Below are 13,420 nucleotides of genomic sequence, written 5' to 3' on the forward strand. Positions count from 1 at the left end.
ACCAGGATGTAACATGGGAGCCTCACTGCGGTGGCGGTCTGCCTTATTGCGGACAGCGCGCTTGAGCCTCACGTGGGCGGCGTTCCACACCAACCACTATGTCGGAACCACTCGTCCACTGCAGGGGCCTCGGAGGAAAACAGAAAAGACAAAGGAAAACAGAATGCAAAAAACAAAAGGACAACAAAATCATAACAGCAAGGCCAACTGAATATAAACACCTGCACGGCATAAGCCTCAGGCAAAACTGCCTTTAGCTGGAACATTGCCCCTCAGTGTTATTCAAACTTAGTTTGTGTTATGTTTTATTTTTATTGTCTTCGATCGTCATTCTCCCTCTGCCCAGCAACTCCACTCCCACATCCAACACTCAGCCCATCCCACCCATCTCTGCTGGCCACCCTTTTCGGATTTCGACGCACCATATCTTGCAACTACGCTGTGATGTTTAACATACAATTTCATTGAATAGAATTCACAGATTGCGAGTTGAAGATAAATACTTTTACTAAGAGCATTAGTAATTGACTGACCCGGTCTCTCCAGATATCCCAACAGTACTATTGCTAGGGTCAATTTTAGAGCAATGTTATTCATTTTCAGCCATTCCTGAACCTGAGACCAGAAACCGGCTACCTGAGGGAAATCCCAAAATAAATGGTCTATTGATTCTGTATCCTCACAACAAAATAAGCAGAGCTTCGATGATTGAATGCCCCAAATATTCAACATTTTGTTGGTGGCAAGAATCATAATCATTTTATCTTAAAAGCACGAAGTCTTGAATCTTGTGTTTTATATATCAACTCATACACCCTGTAATCTGTACATCAAAAAATCTCAACTATTTTGCAATCTGTGTGGTACAGCTGTCAAGATCCTGGTCCTCAAATTAAACTGGTATACTTCCCTATTTATGCTGTTTTCATTCCTCTGGCAGTTGATCCTTTATATTTGGCAGACAGACCAGACCAAGTCTGATAACTACCATTCCATATAATTTAAAAACAAAATACCCTTTTCAATCTTTCCCATAAAACACAGGCATTTTATTAACCAGCACATTTAAGTTCAGCCATAATATATGTTGTAATATTTGTTCTCTTTTCAGGGGGATGAAATTGTAGCCAGCTCTGCAAAGGGAGACACTTCTAAAAAGTATCGTTTTCAATTCATCGAAAAAGAGAAATGGCAAACTGCACAAAGGCAATTTTTAAACAATGGATGAGCTTTTCTTAATGATCTACAGGAGAACCATTTAGGGTTCAAGTAAAACTTTTGAATAAGTGAAGCTTTTAGTGAGATGTTTAGTGCTATATTTAATAATCTCAACCCACCCAATTCATATACATTATGTAGATAGGCACGCTTTATTTTGTCTGGTTTAGCGTCCCAGATAAAGCTTAATATTTGTTGCTCATGATTTGAAAAGCCATATCAGGAGTAGGCAGCGCCATGAATAAACGGATATGACTAAGGAGTTAATCAGTGTAATTTTTCCATAAATAGACAAGTATTTACCTCTCCATGGTTGCAGGCTCTTGTCTATTTATAGAAGTATTTATTGGAGAGGGATTGATGGTGCGGGTGATCCCTGGGTGTCCAGTGGTGAGGGATGTGTGTGTCCAGGTCAACAGCCAATCTCTCACCCCTGTGAGGATGTAGATGCGCTCTGGAGGGCAGGTAGCAGGAGCGGGTTCCTCCACCAACGTGAAACCACAGGGTGTGGGAAAGCGGGTCCTCCGGCATCCTGTTCCCCAGGCGGCAATTCTCATCCTCGACCAGGAGAGGGTGGGGTTATGAAGTTGGAGCCACAGGAGGCCGAGGATGACTATGTACAGGTGCGGTGGTGAGGAAGGGGAGGCTTTCCTGGTGCATGGGTCCCACGGTGAGGGAGAGTGGTGCTGTGATGTGTGCAATTGTGTCAGATCCCAATGGTTGCGTATCCAGGGCTTGGACAGGAAAAGGAGAGGAGAGCAGGTATGAAGTTAAGTTCAGGGAGGAAGCGAGGGCCTGGTCAATGAAGTTCCCAGCAGCACCGGTCCACTAGAGCTGTAGAGACAACACTTGAGGGACAGCCAGCGAAATGGAAACCAGAAAGGGTTTAACAGAAAACAATGATAATGAATACTCACACCTACCCTGGGAGACAGAAGGTCTCTAGTGGACCCAGGGTTGGGACACACACACACCACTGAAGCTGGTGCCCCTCCTGGCCGCAATATGGACAGGGCCCCAGCTGTCTCCGACAACACCGCTCTGCAGCGGAGAGGTGTGTGGCCCCTACCTCCATGGCTTCAGGCTCTGCCTCAGGACAGCCAAAGGAGGGAGGCAAGTGGCAAGGTGGACACAGGCACTCCCAAAGATTATCTAGACGGCTGGCCATTGCGATGAGAGCGTCCAAGGATATGTTGTCATCCTGACATGCAAACTCTGTCTGGACCTCCTTGCGCAGTCCACTGTGGAATAGATTGCGGAACACTGGCTCATTCCAGCTGGAGGCTGCCACAGTCAGAAAGGGGAGGGCTCATTCCTTAGCGGTCTGGGCACCCGCTGGTGTTGGAAAAGTCACTCACCTCCCTCTTTGCCATCTGGAGAACGGTCGAAGAAAGCCTGAAACAGAGCCATAAACCTCTTATAGGAACCTAGCTCCTAGACTCCTCTCTCCTAGACGGCCGTAGCCCACTCCAACGCCCGTCCTCTCAGCAGGGAAATCCCTGACCTGGGCGGACAGACGGGTGGGTAGGCTGGGGGACTGGCTCACTGTGATGACCCGTGGTAGAAGGTCCTCCGTCAGAGGTATGGAGAACCTCGCTGGTGGAGAACATCCTTCATGATCGTACCCAGTAGAGCCAGCTGGTCTTGGTGGAATAGATGACCCTGTTCCTCGACCATCCAGAAGCTGCTTCAATTATTTCAGAGGCAGTATTCTGTAAAGTATAGACTAGGAGTCAGGAAGCAGGTCAGTTTAATAATGAGCCTAAGCCAATAAACAAAACAGGCGCCGCATACTGAACGCAAACAAAACCATTACTGTCTGAAGACTGAGGCTACTGAGGGCTAAATAAAGGAGAAGTAATCAAGGTAATGATGAAATCCAGGTGTGCGTAATGATGGTTGCCAGGTGTGCGTAATGTGGGTTGCCAGGACCGGTGGTTAGTAGATGGGCGAGGTCGAGCGAGAGGAGTAGGCTTGACAAATACATTTAATCAATACAGGACATAATATCACATACCTTCAATGAATAAAAATATTTTACACAACTCAACATAGACTGTACATTATAATTAGGGCTAATGAGCGCGCACATCTGCTGGGTAAGTAGTGGACATGCCCGGCTTGCCCTTTCCTGTAGGCTACTCAGTGGTGTGTAGCCTACAGGTCGACGTTAATGTGTAACTTAAATTTAACATTGTTAAAGAGTTCTACTTGCGTATTATATTTTGTATAACAACTGTGTGACATACACTACATGACAAAAAGTATGGACACCTGCTTGTCGAACATCTTATTACAAAATCATGGGCATTAATGTGGAGTTGGTCCCCCTTTGCAGCTATAACAGCCTCCACTCTTTTGGGAAGGCTGTCCACTAGATGTTGGAACATTGCTGCGGGGACTTCCATTCAGCCACAAGAGGATTAGTGCACTGATATTGGGTGATTAGGCCTGGCTCGCAGTCAGCGTTCCAATTCATTCCAAAGGTGTTTGATGGGGTTGATGAGGTCAGGGCTCTGTGCAGGCACTCTTCCACACCGATCTTGACAAACCATTTCTGTATGGACCTCGCTTTGTGCATGGGGGCATTGTCATGCTGGAACAGGAAAGGGCCATCCCCAAACAGTTGCCACAAAGTTAGAAGCACAGAATCGTCTAGAATGTCATTGTATGCTGTAGCGTTAAGATTTCCCTTCACTGGAACTAAGCCTGAACCATGAAAAACTGCCCCAGACCATTATTCCTCCTCCACCAAACTTTACAGTTGGCACTATGCATTTGGGCAGGTAGCGTTCTCCTGGCATCCTTCAAACACAGATTCATCCGTCGGACTGCCAGATGGTGAAGCGTGATTCATCACTCGAGATAACGCGTTTCCACTGCTCCAGAGTCCAATGGCGGCGAACTTTACACCACTCCAGCCAACGCTTGGCATTGCGCATGGTGATCTTAGGCTTGTGTGCGGCTGCTTGGCCATGGAAACCCATTTCATGAAGCTCCCGATGAACAGTTGTTGTGCTGACGTTGCTTCCAGAGGCAGTTTGGAACTCAAACTACACGCTTCAGCACTCGGCGGGCCAGTTCTGTGAGCTTGTGTGACCCATCACTTTGTGGCTGAGCCGTTGATGCTCCTAGATATTTTTACTTCACAATAACAGCATTTACAGTTGACCAGGGCATCTCTAGCAGGGCAGAAATTTGATGAACTGATTGTTGGAAAGGTGGCATACTAGGACGGTGCCACGTTGAAAGTCACTGAGCTCTTCAGTAAGGCCATTCTACTGCCAATGTTTGTCTATGCAGACTGCATGGCTGTGTGCTCGGTGAAATAGCCGAATTCACAAATTTGAAGGGGTGTCCACATACTTTTGTATATAGCAGTAAGAGGACAAGTGTTTGAAATTGGCCACCAGATGGCACTATTATTCCTTTTCCATTTTGTCATTTGAATCCAACTTAAAATGTGCCCAGATACACTCTTCTGCCCCCGGCGAATACATAAAACATCCTTTGTTCAGGCTGCAAAGGCATCTGTTACTTTCTTAATTAACTCGATTTAATGGCCCACCGCCTAAAAAAAATAGTTCACAGAAATGGAGAAAAAAACAATGGTAGTTTACAGGCTCTAGAGAAGTTAAAGTTGTACTTAACAAATAAAGCCATATGATGCATTGTTAAGGAGTCTTGTATGACTCAGAGAAGTTTCATTCGATGTCTCAAAATGGTCAAGCCCACAAGCATAAATCTCTGAGGTGTACTTTTACAGATGAATTTGGCACTAGAAGACTGTGTTCAACAGCTTAAAAAAACAAATACTTTGTTGAAATTTTAAAATATTTACTTGGTAAATATGTTTAAAGGGGTCTAGTTTGCATATGTGCCTTCAATTTCAATACATTGAATCCATGATACTCGTGGTATATACAAATATCTTAGTGGTCACATTTGTGATCAATGGGAAAATAGTGTCTCTAATGTATACTGTATATATTTAGTCATTGCGTTATGGTTGCGTTATGGATATACACTGAGTGTACAAAACATTAAGAACACCTTCCTAATATTGAGTTTCAACCCCTTTTACCCTCAGAACAGCCTCAATTCGTCAGGGCATGGACTCTACAAGGTGTCGAAAGCATTCGACAGGGATGCTGGCCCATGTTGACTCCAATGCTTCCCACAGTTGTGTCACATTGGCTGGATGTCCTTTGGGTGGTGGACCATTCTTGATACACACAGGAAACTGTTGAGCATGAAAAACCCAGCAGCGTTGCAGTTCTGGACACACTCAAACCGGTGCGCCTGGCACCTACTACCATACCCCGTTCAAAGGCCCTTAACTATTTTTTTGACCTGCCCACTTACCCTCTGAATGACACACATACACAATCCATGTCTCAATTGTCTCGGCTTAAAAATCCTTCTTTAACCTGCCTCCTCCCCTTCACCTACACTGATTGAAGTGGATTTAACAAGTGACATTAATAAGGTTAATAAGCTTTCACCTGGATTCACCTGGTCAGTCTATGTCATGGAAAGAGCAGGAGTTCCTAATGTTTTGTACACTCAGTGTACTTGATCAAGATGATCTTACAGATGATTTTACCATTATCCATTAGCCTTTACATATGTTTAAATCAGTGATTGACTGTAAACCGTCATATTTTGTTATTTCAGGGGGAATTATAGTCCCATACACCAAATTAGTGTAATAACTTAACACATATTTAATGTCAATAGGATTGTTCAGCGTCTCTTGCACATTGTAGACCTGGTTTGTGTGAGTTGTGCTGAGTAGTCACAAGGGTAGGCCTGGTTTATTAGAGTATTGGGACATAGCCAAAGGTGTAAACCTGGTTTGTATGGATATTTGGGCTGAGATATGCAGGTGTAGATCTGGTTTATAATAATATTGGGACTCAATCAAAGGTGTAGGAGTACTGGTGCTGAGGTGCAGACCTTGTTTACCGATTATGGGTTTTTAGGCTTCGGCACATATAGCCTTAGTTGGCTAATTGGGTTCAAGCACAGGTGCAGACTTTGTAGGTATGTAAATTGGAACTGAAGTACAGACCTGGTTTGTATGAATATTGGGGCTGAAATTCAGAGGTACACCTACTGTTGTGACAATTGGGGCTGACGTCATTAGTGAGTTAGACGTGCATGTGTACACCTGGTCTGTAAGAATATTGGGGCTGAAGTACAAGTGTAGACCTGGTTCGTAGGAATGTTGAGGCTTGGGTATTAAGGTAGACCTGTTTTATGAGTATGCCCATGGATTTACCTGTTTTTTTTTAGTATTGTGGTGTAGGGATACACAAGGCTCATACTGGTAATGGGTCTGGATGAACGTCTATTGCCCATTCAAATCAAGTAAGTGGGCATAGGCATATTGGTATTGGGGCTGAAGAATAGCGGTAAATGTCTGTTAATTTTTTTACATGCAGAGCACTATGTTCCCATCTGTCAAAATTGTTGCGCACCACGTTCAGCCAGGCGTAAACAACAGACTGCTGCAACCTGATTGGCTGAAGGCAGTGTGCAACATCAGGAAGTTGTCCAAAATACAAAAATGTTGTTGGAAATTGGTGTTTTATTAAAACTACGCATATTTTCCCGTTTCTTTTGTTTAGATCAGAGGGCCATTAAATCGAGTTAAGGAGGAAACTGATGCCTCTGCAGCCTGAATGAAGGATGTTTTACGTATGAGCCTATCGCTGAGGGACAGGATCCTGTATAGCCGGCTGGGAACATTAAAATTGGATGCAGATGACAAACTATCTAAAATAAATAGTGCTATCCGGCGACCGGTTGGGCTAGAACAAACATTGGCAATCTGAGTTTGGCGCCAAATTAACCTATATGCTTTTGAGCTTGGAGTTCCTGAATTGACACTTGTTTCTAGATTCCAGAAGACGGAACAGTCCCTACTACAAGTCAGAATATCATTTACTCTACCGGTTGTGCATTGGATTAGTCCTTCCACCATTGACATTTGAGACAAAATATCCACAGGAAGGTAGGCCTATTATTAAACCGACTTTTCAAAACGCGGGTCTGTGCATAGACTCACTAAACACAAATGCTTCGTTTGTAAATTATGTGGAAGTGTTGTAGTGCGCCCCTGGCTATCTAAATACATTTTTTTAAATACAATTGTGGCTTCTGGTTTGCTTAATATAAGCAGTTAAATTATTTATAATTTTACTTTTGATACTAGTATTTTACTGGGTGACTTTTACTTGAGTCATTTTCTATTAACGTATCTTTACTTTTACTCAAGTATGATAATTGGGTATTTTCTCCACCACTGCCCTAACCTTACCTTAACTCTTTGAATTGAAACTTCAATAGGGTGTTGTCAGTTGGTCGTCTCAAGGATTCCACTAAGCCACAGGTGTCAAACTCATTCCATAGAGGGCAGTATCTGCCTTATACTTGATTAATTAAAGGAGCGATCAGAGGTTTCTACATCCATTGTTTTACTTATAGCCTACAGTAAATGAAAATTTACCCATTGATTGAATAATTTAGGCTCATGAGCTTAGTTTAGTTCAACTGTCGTACCCCACCAGAACCCAAACTATAAGCTTGTTTAACTCCATTGTTTGTAAACAAAGTAAATGTATAGCCTAAAAACATGGTTAAAACTATAATTTTGATATCATGGATGGTCAGTCCTTGAATCCGTAGCTCTGTCTTTGAATTGAAGAGTGGTTACATTTCTCCAGCTGCATTCCCCCACTTTTTCTGAAACCGTGGTGGGAAGGTACTTTGTTATTGTTTCAACGCTGATTGTCGCTTTAAGGTCACAGATTAGTTAGGAACTCCTCTCACCTGGTTGTGTAGGTCTTAATTGGACACAAATGGAAAGGAAATAACAAGTTTGACACACCTGGTTCCACTAATTAAAGGTTTGATGATGAGTTGATTAGTGGGATAAGGTGTGTGTAGTGCTAGGGCAAAAACAAAAATGTGCAGCCCTTGGGGTCCCCAGGACCAGGATTTAGAAGCGCTGGTTTAGGATAAGGTCTGTCATTCCAATTTGAAAGCAATATCACAAGGTGGCAGCATTGGACCATATAGAACATTATCTCCAATCAAGACTTGGCACAATACCTGGCCACTGTTTGAGAATAGACAATTATAGCCCATGTCAAGCAAAATACTTGCCTAATTATTAAATATAGGTATATGTAGCCTATTGGTTTTTGTGAAAGAGATGGAGGTTGGAGGGGTGAGGAAGAACTAGGCATATTCTGTCAGTAAGACATCAAATATTGACTTTACAAACATCTTAGTACATATGTTCTGTAACATTGTTTTATTACACTGTGTCTGAGAGAAAAAAATAAGAATTTACAAGTTACTGTTACAGAACTTGACCTCGTTTTAGGCTGCTCTGGATCTGACTAAAGCTATGAAAATGATCGAAGTAATCCTAATGAAAAGTTGAAGTTGAGGTTATGCATTGATTTCCTCGCCAGTGTTGCAATATAATTTCATCAGTGCTGTTTCCATTAGCCGTTTTCATCGATGTAGTCAAAACAAGGGGCTTTAAAAGGCTGCTGGGCTGAGTATGTATTAGGTCATATTTACACATTTAACCCCACTATACAATTAATGATTTATTTACTTAAGCTACATAAGTCGATTTGTTGGCTACATTGAACGTTAAACACTCACTGGCCGCTTATAGTGCAATAATGAAGCCATACTCTATACCGTTCTGTTATTCTAGGTACTGTCCATGGTGCTGATTTATGGAGGCAGGTGCTGTGCAAGTAGTCTATGCATTTTCGATGCTACGTTTGTATTTGTATTTTGTATTTATTCAGGATCCCCATTATTTCCTGCCAAGGCAGCAGCTGCTCTTCCTGGGGTCCAAACATATTAAAGCACTTACATATAAAACAAAATATAAAACAGGACATCATATAACATTATTACACCATTACATAACTACAATATAAAATGTTCAATACCACCATACAACAATATCACAATGTATGCGTATGCATGTGTCTGTACCTTTGTGTGTGTCTCTTCACAGTCCCCATTGTTCCATAAGGTGTCTTTTTGCCTGTTTTAAAAAGAAATCTGATTCTACTGCTTGCATCAGTTACCTGATGTGGAATAAAGTTCCATGTAGTCATGGCTCTATGTAGTACTGTGCGCCTCCCATAGTCTGTTCTGTACTTGGGGACTGTGAAGAGACCTCTGGTGGCATGTCTTGTGGGGTATGCATGGGTGTCCGAGCTTTGTGCAAGTATTTTAAACAGACAGCTCGGTACATTCAGCTTGTCAACCTCAAACAACCTCTTACAAAAACAAGTAGTGACGAAGTCAATCTCTCTTCCACTTTGAGCAATGAGAGATTGACATGCATTTCATTAATGTTAGCTCTCCGTGTACTTTTAAGGGCCAGCCGTGCTGCCCTGTTCTGAGCCAACTGCAATTTTCCTAAGTCCCTCTTTGTGGCACCTGACCACACTACTGAACAGTAGTCTAGGTGCAACAAAAATAGGGCCTGTAGGACTTGCCTTGTTGATAGTGTTGTTAAGAAGGTAGAGCTTTATTATGGACAGACTGATCCCTGTCTTAGCTACTCTTGTATCAATATGTTTTGACCGTGACAGTTTACAATCCAGGGTTACTCCAAGCAGTTTAGTCACCTCAACTTGCTCAATTTCCACATTATTCATTATGAGATGTAGTTGAGGTTTAGGGTTTAGTGAATGATTTGTCCCAAATACAATGCTTTCAGTTTTGGAAATATTTAGGACTAACTTATTCCTTGCTACCCATTCCAAAGATAACTGCAGCTCTTTGTTAAGTGTTGCAGTCATTTCAGTTGCTGTAGTAGCTGACGTGTAGTAGCTGACGTGTATAATGTTGAGTCATCCGCAGAGATAGACACAGTGCGCTTACTCAAAGCCAGTGGCATGTTGTTAGTAAAGATTGAAAAAAGCAAGGGGCCTAAACGGCTACCCTGGTGAATACCTGATCCTTATGTTTGAGAAGCTTCCATTAAAGAACACCCTCTGTGTTCTGTTAGACAAGTAACTATTTATCCACATTATAGCAGGGGGTGTTTTTCTAGCAGCAGACTATGATCTATAATGTTAAAAGCTGCACTGAAGTCTAACAAGACAGCCCCCAATCATTGTATCTTCAATTTCTCTTAGCCAATCATCAGTCATTTGTGTAAGTGCTGTGCTTGTTGAGTGTCCTTCCCTATAAGTCTGTTGTCAATTTGTTTACTGTGAAATAGCATTGTATCTGGTCAAACACCATTTTTTCCAGAAGTTTACTAAGGGTTGGAAACAGGCTGATTGGTTGGCTATTTGAGACAGTAAAGGGGGATTTACTATTCTTGGGTAGCGGAATGACTTTAGCTTCCCTCCAGGCCTGAGGGCACACACTTTCTAGTAGGCTTAAATTGAAGATGTGTGTAACGATCGTCTGGAAGAGGGGACCAAGATGCAGCGTGGTAAGTGGTCATAATGATTTTTAATGATACACTTCAAAAAACAAACAGGGAAAACGAAAGCCAACAGTTCTGTCGGTGCAAACCACACAACAATAACAACTACCCACAAACCCCAAAGGAAAACAGGCTGCCTAAGTATGATTCCTAATCAGAGACAACGATAGACAGCTGCCTCTGATTAGGAACCCTACTCGGCCCAAAACAAAGAAATACAAAAACATAGAAAAAGGAACATAGAACGCCCACCCAATGTAACACCCTGGCCTAACCAAAATAAAGAACAAAAAACCCCTCTCTATGGCCAGGGCGTTACAATGTGGCAAATAGGAGTGGCAATATCGTCCGCTATTATCCTCAGTAATTTTCCATCCAGATTGTCAGACCACAATGGCTTGTCATTGTTCATAGACAACAATGATTTTTTCACCTCTTCCACACTGTCACGCCCTGACCATAGAGAGCCATTGTTTCTCTATGGTGAAGTGGTTCAGGGCGTGACTGGGGGGTGATCTAGTTTATTTATTTCTATGTGGGGTTCTAGGTTTTATTTTCTATGTTTGTATGATTCCCAATTAGAGGCAGCTGGTAATCGTTGTCTCTAATTGGGGATCATACTTAAGTAGCTTGTTTTTCACTTGGGGGTTATGGGATATTGTTTATGTGTAGTTGCATTGTAGTCACGGTTCGTTTATGCTTTATTTGTTTTGTATTTTTTTCTAAAGTTTCACTTTGTAATAAATTATGTGGAACGCTACTCACGCTGCGCCTTGGTCCGTTTCTACAAACGAACGTGACAGAATATCCCATCTACAAAGGACCAAGCAGCGTGCCCGGGAGATAATGGCATCCTGGTCTGTGGAGGAGCTTAGGGAGAGAATATCCTGGACTTGGGACGAAATAGTGGCAGGAGATAAGAGCCTGCCATGGAAGCAGGCGGAAGCAGCGAAGGAGGGACAGAGGAAGGAAGGAAGGCCACAGAAACCCCAATACATTTTTTTTGGGGGGGGGCACACGGGGGTTGGCGGAGCCAGGTTTCAGAGCAGAGCCAACTCCCCGCACTCGCTTTAAGGAGCGTGTGACCGTTCAGGCACCATGTTATTTGGTGAAACGAACTGTGTCTCCAGTGCGCATTCACAGCCCGGTGCGCTCGGTGCCAGCTCCTCGCACTTGCCGTGCGAAAGTGAGCATCCAGCCAGGACGGGTTGTGCTGGCTCGGCGTTCCTGGTCTCCAGTACGTCTCCTCGGTCCAGGATATCCTGCGCCAGCTCTACGCACTGTGTCGCCAGTGCACCTTCACAGCCCAGTGCATCCTGTGCCAGCGCACCACACTTGCCGGGCTAAAGTGAGCATCCAGCCAGGACGGGTTGTGCCAGCTCAACGCTCCAGACCTCCAGTGCACCTCCACGGTCCAGTATATTCTGCACCGGTTTTACGCACCAGGTCTCCAGTGCACCTCCACAGCCCAGTGCGTCCTGTGCCTGCTCCCCGCACTTGCCCTGAGGTGCGTGTCACCAGTCTGGGGCCACCTGTCCCGGCTCCACGCACCAGGCCTCCAGTGTGCCTACCCAGTCCAGATCTTCCGGCGACAGTTTCCAGTTCAGAATCTCCAGAGACGGCCCACGGCCCGGAGCCTCCGGAGACGGCCCACGGCCCGGAGCCTCCGGAGACGGTCCACGGTCCGGAACCTCCAGCTCCATGGCCGGAGCTTTCCTCTGCGCCGATGCCCAGTCTAAGCACGGCGGCCAGTCCAGCTCCAAGGCCAGAGTCTTCTTCTGCGTTGGTGTCCAGTCCAGGCACAGCGTCCAGTCCCGCTCCATGGCGGGAGTATTCCTCTGCACCGAGATCCAGTCCAGACACAGTATCCAGCCTGGGTCCATGGCTGGATCCGAGGGATGAGAGGGTTCTTGAGCCCGCACCAGAGCCGCCTCCGATGCCGGCAGATCCGCAGGATGAGAGGGTTCTTCGTCCTGCACCAGAGCCGCCACCGACACTAGACACCCCCCCCCCCAACCCTCCCTTTTGGTTTCAGGTTTTGCGGCCAGAGTCCGCACTTTTGAGGGGGGTACTGTCACACCCTGACCATAGAGAGCTATTGTTTCTCTATGGTGAAGTGGTTCAGGGTGTGACTGGGGGGTGATCTAGTTTATTTATTTCTATGTGGGGTTCTAGGTTTTATTTTCTATGTTTGTATGATTCCCAATTAGAGGCAGCTGGTAATCGTTGTCTCTAATTGGGGATCATACTTAAGTAGCTTGTTTTTCACTTGGGGGTTATGGGATATTGTTTGTGTAGTTGCATTGTAGTCACGGTTCATTTATGCTTTATTTGTTTTGTAATTTTTCTAAAGTTTCACTTTGTAATAAATTATGTGGAACGCTACTCATGCTGCGCCTTGGTCCGTTTCTACAAACAAACGTGACACACATTGACTTTACGGAATTCAAAAGTACAATTCTTGTCATTTCATAATTTTGTCAGATATACTTGGATGTGTATTGTCAGCGTTTGTTGCTGGCATGTCATATGTCATTTGCTTATCTTGCCAATGAAAAAGTCATTAGAGTAGTTGGCAATATCAGTGGGTTGTGTGATGAATGAGCCATCTGATTCAATGAATGATGGAGTCGAGTTAGCCTTTTTTCCCCCAAAATGTCATTTAAGGTTCTCCAAAGCTTTTTACTATCATTCTTTATATCATTTATATTTGTT

Source organism: Salmo salar, chromosome ssa09, assembly GCF_905237065.1.
Source record: "Salmo salar chromosome ssa09, Ssal_v3.1, whole genome shotgun sequence".
In the NCBI taxonomy this organism is placed as follows: Eukaryota; Metazoa; Chordata; class Actinopteri; order Salmoniformes; family Salmonidae; genus Salmo; species Salmo salar.